Here is a 13,226-nt window from a genome sequence, read left to right on the forward strand (position 1 = left end):
TTTGTGCATTTTCAGAGTTTGTAATAACTTACCTTCTTGATGTGGATTAAGTTTGGAAGAGATTATTACCGGAAAAGTTTCATTTTCTCCCAAAAATGAGTATTTGAGATTGAATGGCAACAACTTCAAATCAGGTTTTGGTGGTTGAACACTTGAAGATATGGACTCAATTGATCGTGGTGGCAATTCCTTAATTTTTGGTCTCCAACTATTTGCCTTTGATTCTTCCTGAAAGTAAACCATTTGCAAATCATCAGATTCATCAATCTCAATTTCACTGGAAGTGGTTTGAAATTGATCATGAACTAATTTTTCAGTAAAGTCAACTTCCTGTAAATCATTATCATCTCCAGGTTGCTTGCAAATGTTGAAAATATTCATCTCCAATGTCATGTTTCCAAATGATAGCTTCATCAGTCCATTCCTACAATTAATCAATGCATTAGAAGTTGCAAGAAACGGACGTCCTAAAATAATAGGAAATGAATTACATGCTTCAACAGGTTGTGTCTCCAAGATAATAAAATCCATAAGGTAAATGAATTTATCGACTTGTACTAACACATCTTCAATTATTCCTCTAGGCACTTTTACAGATCTATCGGCAAGTAAAAGAGTTACAGAAGTTGGTTTTGACTCACCTAGATTGAGACTCTAAAAAACTGAATATGAAAGTAAATTCACACTAGCTCCAAGATCAAGTAAAGCTCTTTCAATTTTATGTTATCCAATAAAGCATGAAATTGTAGGACAACTAGGGTCTTTATATTTCAAAGCATTATTGTTCTGAAGAATGACACTTACTTGTTCGGCTAAAAAGGCTTTCTTTTTCACATTCAGTTTTCTCTTCACAGTGCACAGATCTTTAAAAAATTTAGCATAAGAAGGTACCTGTTTAATAGCATCCAACAAAGGTATATTGATCCTTACCTGCTTGAAAGCTTCAAAAATTTCAGAGTTGTGATTGACTTTTCTTTGTTTGGTCATGGCATGAGGAAATGGAAGTGCTGGCAGGGAACCAATCTTTTATTTGCAATGTTCAGATTTCATAGAAAACATTATAACCCCAAGTCTGGCCGAATAGACCTCCTCGTCACCGAGTAACGATTTCATAGAAATCCTAAGGAAAACGGCCTCTGGAAACTCTGACACGACCAAAAGATTGATGTCTTCTCCCAAGTGCAAGAGTGTCGAAGTAATAAATAACCCGGCAAGACCGGGGTCGAACTACAGGGAGGTTAACTATATAAATTATAAATAACAACAACAACAACAACAACAATAATAATAAGTTAAAGAGAGCTTTGAGATGTGATATTGATGTAAGGATTAAACAAAGATAAAATAATTGTCAAGGTTAGAGGATCCACTAATGGTATTTCAAACAAGTATAGTATAAACTCTTTTTATTACTCAACTGGAAACCACACACAAAGCAGGTTCCAATCGAATTATAAATTGTTAACATGATTACATTAGTTATCTTATTCGAATAATGCTAATACTTGTAAATGTTGTCAGGCATTCATGATTATAACTTATGTTAACAACAAATCAAGTTCCTTTTTTTTTTATCAAATGTAAGAATTGTATAGATAAAAAATAGCAAGACAAACTTGCGATACAAGCTGGAAACCAGTAGTACATAGAGACTTACATATCCAGGCAAAGGGAACAGACTCCCTTGAACTAGAGGGAACATTGATCAAATATCAAAGCCTAGTGGCAGTAAACATACAGAAAGGAACAGACTAACAGTTAATGATCTGCTAGGAGGACCAAAAACCAGCAATGCAGTAGACAATCCAGCTAGAGAGGAGGCCAACTCACACCCTACTCCAGCTAATCACAACAGCAAAAACCAGCCCCAAGGGCCCATAAAAAAACCCTAACCAAGCAAACCATGAAAGCATCAATTTGGAGGTCCAAAAACCGACTGTATCAGAGAGACAATTCTCCTTCCAACCAAGCTGATCGGTTGCAATTGCAGGCATCAAAACTTTGGATGCTCGACCATGGACAGACAAACAACCAGACTGCATGAACCAACCCAGCAGCTACGCCCAAATCAGCAACAAAGAATATCAAGAAATCCACAACGAAAAAGCAACGGACAAGCCCTATAGCAAATGACATGGCAGCCCTATACAAAAAAAACCCAGGCCTAGCAAAGACCAACAGCAACAACATGCAGAGGCTATGCATAAACCAAAAGCCTACACAGAAACCAGAGTGATATCCAAATAACAACACAGAGCAACAAGACACAAATGTCACCACAATAGGGTGGTGCGGGGGAATATAACCCTGGTAAGCCAAAAGTAAAGATTCATGGGGGTGCAGGAGAAGGGGGGACTCTTCTACTACCAGCATGATTCCACTGAGTGAGGAGCTTCCTATTATGGTTGACCGGTTGATGTGCCGTGAATGATTCGAAAATCGGCAACAATGAATCTAACGAAAATGGATGAAGGATGGGTCTGGTTGTGTTGTCTTTCTTTTGGTGTTTAGGCTGGATTATAGTGATTTCAAGGTAAATAAGATGGAGGATAGACTAGAATGATACTTTGATAAGTCGATCTGGACGCCACAAAGATCAATCTAGGATTTCGACGCCACACTCTTTGTGATTGAAGAGTGATAAGTCAGGTAGGGTTCTTCACAAAATCAATTTGGAAGAACAACTCTTAATTCTGTGAATTAAGTTTCAAATCTTGGCCAAAAGTTTTTTATTACATATTCTGATACTATATTTATAATTGGAACATCCCTCCAAAGTTAGGAATAATTCAACATGGCAGAAGTCAAGCCCAAAAAACAGACTTTGACAAACTAACCTAGACAAATTAACTAGCACACGTTTTTTGACCTTTCTAACATAAACAGACCAAATTTAAAACAACCATATCTTCTTACACAAAAGTCCAATGCAATCATGGTTGGACAATCTAGAAAGAACACGTTCTGAACTTGAAATCCACCTAGATTAGTCTTGTTTTCACATGCAATGGATGACTTCAAATTCAGGTTCAAATTCATTTGCTGTTCTGCCCATAAACAGCATCAATTCCTTCACTTATTTGCATATCAACCCAAATTCGAGTAGCCCAGCATCAAAAGAATAATTAAGGGCTTTTCTCATCTCCAAGTTCCAATTGTAGGCAAATAAACATCCTTGAACCAATTTCAAACTGATTGCTAATTTTTAACTCTGACGCAGCTTCAATCATTCCAATTTGACTCGTCAAGGCCCTTTGTAGTTGTTTCGCTCTCGCTCTTGTCATTGGACCATCTGAATCCTCTTGCACATTAGTTTTAGCTTTACAAGATGGATTATAATTCCCATGATGCACATCACCGGTTCACCCAAGGGGGGGACATCAGAAGGAGTTGTGGCCAAAATATCTTCCCCCAAAATTGGGGTTGCCATAGAAGAAGTAGCTCCCAAATCCACTCCTGCATCAACTACTGCCCCTGCACCAAGTGAATTAACCACACCAGCACAGTCAGAGGGAACATCACTTCTTTGTGACATAGCAGACATAGTTGCAACTACAAACACTTCCTTCCCTTTGGGGGGGTTACTGATGTGTTTCTTGGATTTTCTCCGAGGCTCCACCGCAATCCAACCATTAGAGGCATCATCACAAGGAGCTTGCTCAGGTTCCACAATAGCTGCAACTGAGGAATCCTTGGAAGGACCCTGAACTGAGAGAGGCTGACCGTGTCCTGACACACTAGAGGGAGGTATCTGAGGGCCCAGGCGGTGAAAAACACTCCCGTTACCAGCCATAGGCGAAAGGATACCTGCTGGTGGAGGGCTGGCAGAGGCATTGGGGCAGAGGAGTAGAGGAGCCGCGTGTGGCCAAAGACATTGCAGAGGTTACAAAATTTGGGCAAAGCTTCAAAGACAACTTTCTGGTTGAGAATGGGACCAGATGGCAGGGACACCGCCACAGAGTGTTGAAGGTCCTCTCGTAGGTCAAGTTCAACCAACACACGGGTATATGACAGACGAGAGAGAGAGGACGTCATATGATCACATTGGATAGGCTTGCCCAGGACACTAGCTATCTTGGATAAGCAGGATGAAGACCAGCAACAAAGAGGAAGGTTGGGGAATTTGACCCAGACCGGGGCTCTTGTCATCTCTTCACTGGAAAAGTCAAAAAATTGTCATCGGTTTCAAAATAAAGGGTCTCCCATACACCAGGTATGGACCCCCATGAAGAACAGAGGACTTATCCTCCTCACGGCTGAATCTATAGATGAGCTAACCAAAAGCATGAATAGTAAGGGAAGCTTCACACTTCCAAACAAAGGAAATAATACCATTCAAAGCCTTGTAGCCTGGGCTTTTGCCAGAGACATAACCAACTGCACACAAGTTCCAGACTTCAAACTGAGGCTGGAAATCCTCAGGAGAAATGGCACAGGTCTTAGTAAGATGATTGAGGGAGAAGTTTTGAAGCTTTGTACAAGGAGTGGACGGCTTGCTGGTGGAGAAAAGATTTGTCCATACCTTACCACCAGAAGGGGGAGAAAAGCCTGCAACCACGGTGGTTGAGGGTGGGCAACCGCCAGAGAGAGGGGTAGGTACAAGGCCAGCAGGAGGAGGAAACAGGGGAGGAGAAGGAAGCAAGTCTTCATAGTCATCATCGGTGAAAGAGAAATCCAGTTGTTCCTCATCCAAGAGATCGCTAGCTAAAGCATCATCTTCAGAACAATCATCTACAGTGACGTCATCTAAGGAAGCAGGACCAGGAGCAGCCTCAGGGATAGGCTCAAGAACGCTAGAACACACAGCACTGGCCAGAGGAGGGAAGGAGGAAGATGAAAGTGCTTTCGCAGCCAGAACAATGGATCTATCATGGTCGGGATTATCGGGAGTAGGGTCATGCCGGGTGGTTTTCCCACGTGTTGAAGCAGTTATAGCCTTTCGCTTGTGCTTTGCCATTTGAAATGCAGCATAGGCGAGAAAACGAAAAAAGAGGGGGAACCGAGAATTTGAAAAAACCAGGGAAGTAGAGGATGGGGAAACGAGATCAGTGCAAAGAACAAGACAAGGGATCCAAAGTGGAAGACAAACTCTAGCCTCACGCCAGCACCAACAGTGGAATCATCTCCATGGAGGAGGAGAGCATCTCTCTCTAGATTCTCTCTCTAGTGTTGACTGACTGACTGAGAGCTCTTTCTTACAAATCAAGTTCCTTTCATAGCACAGGTGTCGGGTATACCACACGATTGGGCTATGAAAGTGCCAAGTATTTATTGTACCAAGGGTTATACAACATAAATCTAGATTAACCACTTAACAAGCAAAGTATTAAAAGTGAACAAGATAACAAATATAAAACATGTTAGTATCAAACATTAAGGTCCATGTTGAGTTTATATTATACTTATTCTTACACCATTAGTGTAACCTTTTCACCTTGACATGATAAACTTAGCTAAACATAATGAAAGAGAGAAACATAAATAAACAAGGAAAGGAAATGAAAAGCATAAGCAAGAGATTAATATAAGCAAAACTTAAGCATTACAAAATATAAAGAACGAGCAAGAGCATGATCTTGATCTGAAAACCAAGATGCCTAAATACATGGTAAATGCCTCCTTTTATAGGCCAAAATTCAGAACTATTGATTTGTTGACTAATTGTTGAGTGGGTGGCCACATCTTGACTTGGTGACAATCATTATCTTCTTGTCTGCCAAAAACGTCATTGATACCATCATAATTTGAACAGACTTATATCATGAAAGTTCTAAGAAATTGTCTCAGCTTACCAGAAAAAAAAAGTTGAGGTCATTTGGACTTTTAGAACTGGAGATATGGGCTGAACACTGAACAGTGTCTGGCTGCAGGACAGATTCAGACTTCTCCGTTGTTGCTACAATTTGGAGTTGAAAACAGCTTTTTTAAATCTTAGACTCCACATGAAAGTTTTAGGCCTATGTCTTACCTTTCCATCCATATAAGGCAGACCTAAATCCAAGATCTACAGCTCCAGATATGACCCAATGACCGAACAGTGTTCCAGTTTGGACTGAACGAGCATCTCTTTTCTAAGTTTGGCCCTCTCTTTGTCCTTTCAATTTCCGTACTTAAACTCATCAATCAATCCTTTTATTTATGTGATAGACCTGCATTTAAAATGAACATTTACCATAAATTAAAAGTATCTATGGTATCAGAATTGTTATTATAAAACATGCTTTAGTTAAGGAGTTATTTATACTTCAAGGGCAACATGATGATATAAAACCTTGATAAAAATGCACTTTTAAGTACTAATTAAACTCGTGCAAACATTTGAGCGCAATCCAACGGTTGAATAACAAAGGTATGGCTATTTTGACCCGTTTCTAAACTCTGGCCGACCAGACCTCCTCATCACCATGTCGTGATTACATACCAACCCCAAGGATAACAGCCTGCAGTAACACGTGCAAATATTTGAGCGCAATCCAACGGTTGGATCAAAAGCTATGGCCATTTTGACCCGTTAATCACGTCTGGCCGACCAGACCTCCTCGTCATCGAGTAACGATTATATTCCAACGGCATGGAAAACGGCCTACGCAAAGTCCTGTAAAAATTTAAGCGCGATCCGATTGTCGAATCAAAAGTTAAGTGCGTTTTGACCTGTTACTCAATTCTGGCCAACCATTCCTCCTCGTCACCGAGTAGCGATTCCATAGCAACCCCAAGGAAAACAACATACGGAAACTCGTGCAACAATTTGAGTGTGATCTAACGGTAGGATTAAAAACTTAAAACAACATACGAAAACTCGTGTAAAAATTTTAGCACGATCCAATGGTCAGATCAAAAGTTATGGCCATTTTGACCCGTTACTCAAGTTTGGCCGACAAGAACTCCTCGTCACCGAGTAGGGATTACATAAAAACCATTAGGAAAACGGCCTCCAGAAACTCATATAAAAATTTGAGCGCCATCCAACGGTCGGATCGAATGTTATGCCCATTACTGAAGTCTGGTCGAATAGACCTTCTCGTCACCTTGTAACGATTACATAGAAACCACAAGGAAAACGGCCACCGGAAACTCGTGCAAAAATTTGTGCGTGATCTAACGGTCTGATCAAAAGTTATGCCCATTACTCAAGTCTGGCCGAATAGACCTCCTCGTCACCGAGTAACGATTACAAAGAAACTCCAAGGAAAACGGCTACCGGAAACTCGTGCAAAAATTTATGCGCGATCCAACTGTCGGATCGAAAGATATTGCCATTTTCACCCGTTACTCAAGTCTGGCCGACCAGATCTCCTCGTCACCGAGTAGCAATTACATAGGAACCCAAAGGAAAACGGCCTCCAGAAACTCGTGCAAACATTTGAGCGCGATCCAACGGTCGGATCAAAAGTTCTGACCATTTTGACCTGTTAATCAAGTCTGGCCATCCAAACCTCTTCATCACCGAGTTGCGATTACATAGGAACCCAAAGGAAAACGGCCTCCAGAAACTCGTGCAAACATTTGAGTGCGATCAAACGGTCGGATCGAAAGCTATAGCCATTTTAACTTGTTCCTAAAGTCTGGCCGACTAGACCTCCTTGTCACCGAGTTGCGATTCCATAGCAACCCCAAGGAAAACATCCTCTAGAAAAACATGCCAATATTTGAGCGCGATCCAATGGTCGGATTGAAAGTTATGGCCATTTTGACCCGTTACTCAATTCTAACCAACCAGACCTCCTCGTCACCGAGTAACGATTCGGTAGAAACCCCAAGGAAAACAGCCTCCAGAAACTCGTGTAAAAATTTGAGCGCGATCCAACGGTCTGATCAAAAGTTATGCCCATTACTCAAGTCTGGCTGAATAGACCTCCTCGTCACCGAGTAACGATTACATAGAAACCCCAAGGAAAACGGCCACCGAAAACTCGTGCAAAAATTTGTGTGCTATCCAACTGTCTGATCGAAAGCTATTGCCATTTTCACTCGTTACTCAAGTCTGGCCGACTAGATCTTCTCGTCACTGGAGTAGTGATTACATAGAAAGCCCAAGGAAAATAGCCTTCAGAAACTCGTGCAAAAATTTGAGTGCGATAAAATGGTCGAATCAAAAGTTATGGCCATTTTGACCCGTTAATCAAGTCTGGCCGCCTAGACCTCTTCATCACCGAGTTGCGATTACATAGGAACACAAAGGAAAACAGCCTCCAGACACTAGTGCATTAATTTGAGCGAGATCAAATGGTTGGATCGAAAGCTATAGCCATTTTAACACGTTCCTGATGTCTGGCAGACCACATCTCCTCGTCATCGAGTTGCGATTCCATAGCAACCCCAAGGGAAACGGCCTCCGGAAACTCATGCAAATATTTAAGTGCGATACAACAGTCGAATTGAAAGTTATGGCCATTTTGACCCGTTACACAATTCTGACCTACCAGACCTCCTCCTCACTAAGTAACGATTCGGTAGAAACCCCAAGGAAAACTGCCTAGAGAAACTCGTGTAAAAATTGAGCGCGATCCAACGGTCTGATCAAAAGTTATGCCCATTACTTAAGTCTGGCCGAATAGACCTCCTCCTCAACGAGTAACGATTACATAGAAACCCCAAGGAAAACAGCCACGGAAACTTGTGCAAACATTTGTGCGCGATCCAATTGTCGGATCGAAAGATATTGCCATTTTCACCCGTTACTCAAGTCTGGTGGACCAGATGTCCTCGTCACCAAGTAGCGATTACATAGAAAGCCCAAGAAAAAAGGCCTCCGAAAACTCGTGCAAAAATTTAAGCGCGATCCAACGGTCTGATCAAAAGTTATGGCCATTTTGACCCGTTAATCAAGTTTGGCCGCCCCTACCTCTTCATCACTGAGTTGCGATTACATAGGAACCCAAAGGAAAACAGCCTCTGGAAACTCGTGCAAAAATTTCAGCGCAATCAAACGATCGGATCGAAAGCTATGACCATTTTAACCCGTTACTGAAGTCTGGCCGACCAGACCTCCTCGTCACCAAGTTGCGATTCCATAGCAACCCCAAGGAAAACGGGCACTAGAAACACGTGCCATTATTTGAGCGCGATCCAACGGTCTGATCCAAAGTTATGCCCATTTTAACCCCTTACTCAAGTCTGGCCGACCAGACCTCCTTGTCACCGAGTAACGATTACATAGAAACCCCAAGGAAATCACTGAGTAACGATTACATAGAAACCCCAAGGAAAACAGCCTCCGGAAACTTATGTAAAAATTTGAGCGCGATCCGACGGTCGAATCAAAAGTTATGTGCATTTTAACCCGATAATCAATTCTGGCCAACCATACCTCCTCATCACCGAGTAGCGATTCCATAGCAACTGCAAGAAAAACAGCCTATGGAAACTCGTGCAACAATTTGAGTGCGATCTAACGGTAGGATCAAAAGCTTAAACTCGTGCAAAGATTTGAGCGCGATCCAATGGTCAGATCAAAAGTTATGGCCATTTTTACCCGTTGCTCAATTTTGGCCTACCAGACCTCCTTGTCACCGAGTAACTATTTGATAGCAACCCAAGGAAAATGGCCTCCAGAAACTCGTGCAAACATTTGAGCGTGATCCAACGATCGGATAAAAAATAATGGCCATTTTAACCCATTACTCCAGTCTGGCCGAATAGACCTTCTCGTCACCGAGTAACGATTACATAGAAACCCTAAGAAAAATGGCTTCTGGAAACTCGTGCAAAAATTTGAGAGCGATCCAACGGTCGAATAAAAAAGGTATGGCCATTTTAACCCATTTCTGAACTCTGGCAGACCAGACCTCCTCATCACCGTGTTGCGATTACTTAGCAACCCCAAGGATAACGACCTCCGGAAACTCGTGCAAAATTTTGAGCGCGATCCAACGATTGAATCAAAAGTTATGGCCATTTTGACCCGTTAATCAAGTCTGGACGCCCAGACCTCTTCATCACCGAGTTGCGATTACATAAGAACCCAAAGGGAAACAGCCTCCGGAGACTCGTGCATTAATTTGAGCGAGATCAAACGGTCGGATCGAAAGCTATGACCATTTTAACACATTCCTGATGTCAGGCAGACCACACCTCCTCGTCACCGAGTTGCTATTCCATAGCAACCCCAAGGAAAACAGCCTCCGAAAACTCGTGCAAATATTTAAGCGCGATACAACGGTCGGATCGAAAGTTATGGCCATTTTGGCTCGTTACTCTATTCTGACCGACCAGACCTCCTCGTCACCGAGTAACGATTCGATAGAAACCCCAAGGAAAACGGCCTCCAGAAACTCATGTAAAAATTTAAGCGCGATCCAACGGTCTGATCAAAAGTTATGTCAATTACTCAAGTCTGGCTGAATAGACCTCGTCGTCACCGAGTACCGATTACATAGAAACCCCAAGGAAAACGGCCATCGAAAACTCGTGCAAAAACTTATGCGTTATCCAACTGTCTAATCAAAAGCTATTGCCATTTTCACCCGTTAATCAAGTTTGTCGACCAGATCTCCTCGTCACCGAGTAGCGATTACATAGAAAGCCTAAGGAAAACAGCCTCCGGAAACTCGTGCAAAAATTTAAGTGCGATCCAACGGTTGAATCAAAAGTTATGGCCATTTTGACCCGTTAATCAAGTCTGGACGCCCAGACCTCTTCATCACCGAGTTGCGATTACATAAGAACCCAAAGGAAAACAGCCTCCGAAGACTCGTGCATTAATTTGAGCGAGATCAAACGGTCAGATCGAAAGCTATGACCATTTTAACACATTCCTGATGTCAGGCAGACCACACCTCCTCGTCACCGAGTTGCTATTCCATAGCAACTCCAAGGAAAACGGCCTCCGGAAACTCGTGCAAATATTTAAGCGCGATACAACGGTCGGATCGAAAGTTATGGCCTTTTTGGCTCGTTACTCTATTCTGACCGACCAGACCTCCTCGTCACCGAGTAACGATTACATAAAAACCCAAGGAAAACGGCCCCCAGAAACTCGAGCAAACATTTGTGTGCTATCCAACTGTCTGATCGAAAGCTATTGCCATTTTCACCCGTTACTCAAGTCTGGCCGATAGATCTCCTCGTCACGAAGTAGCGATTACATAGAAAATCCAAGGAAAACGGCCTCCAGAAACTCATGCAAATATTTATGCGCGAGCCAACGGTCGGATCAAAAGCTATGGTCATTTTCACTCGTTACTCAAATCTGGCTGAGCAGACCTCCTTGTTATCGAGTTACGATTCCACAGTAAATCCAAGAAAAATGGCCTACGGAAACTCGTGAAAACATTTGAGTGCGATCCAACAGTCGGATCAAAAGTTATGGCCATTTTGACCCGTTACTCAAGTCTGGCCGACCATACCTCCTCCTCATAGAGTAGCGATTACATAAAAACCCCAAGGAAAATGGCCTCCAGAAACAAACATTTGGGAGCGATTCAACGGTCTGATCAAAAGTTATGCCCATTTTAACCCATTACTCAAGTCTGGCCGATGAGACCTCCTCGTCACCGAATAACGATTACATAGAAACCCCAAGGAAAATGGCCTCCGAAAGCTCGAGCAAACATTTATGTGCTATCCAACTGTCTGATCGAAAGTTATTGCAATTTTAACCCGTTACTCAAGTCTGGCCGACCAGATCTCCTCGTCACCAAGTAGCGATTACATAAAAAGCCCAAGGAAAACGGCCTCCGGAAACCCGTTCAAAAATTTGAAAGCGAGCCAACGGTCGGATCAAAAGCAATGGTCATTTTCACCCGTTACTCAAGTCTGGCTGAGCAGACCTCCTGTTATCTGACACGACCAAAAGATTGATGTCTTCTCTCAAGTGTAGGAGTGTCGAAGTAATAAATAACCCGGCAAGACCGGGGTCGAACCACATGGAGGTTAACTATATAAATTATAAATAAGAAAAACAACAACTAAAACAACAACAACAACAATAATAATAAGTTAAAGAGAGCTTTGAGATGTGATATTGATGTAAGGATTAAACAAGGATAAAATAATTGTCAAGGTTAGAGGATCCATTAATGGTATTTCAAACAAGTATAGTATAAACTCTTTTTATTACTCAACTAGAAACCACACACAAAGGAGGTTCCAATCGGATTATAAATTGTTAACATGATTGCATTAGTTATCTTATTCAAATAATGGTAATACTTGTAAATGTTGTCAGACATTCATGATTATAACTTATGTTAACAACAAATCAAGTTCCTTTCATAGCACAGGTGTCGGGTATACCATACGGTTGGGCTATGAAAGTGCCAAGTATTTGTTGTACCAAGGGTTATACAACATAAATCTAGATTAACCATTTAACAAGCAAAGTATTAAAAGTGAACAAGATAACAAATATAAAATATGTTAGTATCAAACATTAAGGTCACATCTGACCAAGATGATTTGCTGATTCTAAAAACTCTTTTTCTTTCCCAGGACTAGATCCACCGAAAACACAAATATTTCTTATGTGATGACTTGAGGAACCTGCCATTTCTACACACTTCTTTATTTGTTGAATTTATGGGTTGAGTAGAAATGAAGGGAAGGAAGAGAAGATTTTATAGATGAGAAATTGAAAATGCAATCATACCACCTATATGTAGGCCAGCTGAAGTCTCACTTACCTCTCTCTCTCTCTCTCTATTTATTTATTTATTTTTTAAAAAAGCATGTGTATGTACAGGTAGTTGTGATTGTGGCTCACATCTTCCCTTGGTTTTACGTTCAAGAACGGCTTAAACGCCCTCTATGGGTCGGGGATAGGCTTCCCATCTAGTTTTCTTAAAAACTGGCAAACATGGTCTTTTATAGTCAGATTCTCAAGACTAAGTCGATCATGTTCTTTATGGAAATGGGGTCATAAGTCCTAAAATGCACCATGCACATCTCCACCAAGATATGTCTCAAAAGTCAATAGAAGATTATCTAAAGATTCCTTATGTTTTGAAATAAATCCTGACTTTTGATAATTTTCACAAGCTTTGCAGAACACATGTGTGTCTTTGAACATGGTGGGCCAATAAAATTCACATTGTAAGATTTTTGCAGTCATCTTTTCTGACGAGAAATGACTCCTACATGCCTCAGAATGACAAAGTTTAATGACACTACTTACCTCATTGTCAGGAATGCATCTTTGAAATATTTGATCAGGACAATATTTGAATAAGTAAGGGTCATCCCAATAAAAAATTTGCACGTCGCTCAAAAACTTTCTTTTGTCTTCG

This window comes from Populus trichocarpa, chromosome 9 (genome assembly GCF_000002775.5).
Source record: "Populus trichocarpa isolate Nisqually-1 chromosome 9, P.trichocarpa_v4.1, whole genome shotgun sequence".
In the NCBI taxonomy this organism is placed as follows: domain Eukaryota; kingdom Viridiplantae; phylum Streptophyta; class Magnoliopsida; order Malpighiales; family Salicaceae; genus Populus; species Populus trichocarpa.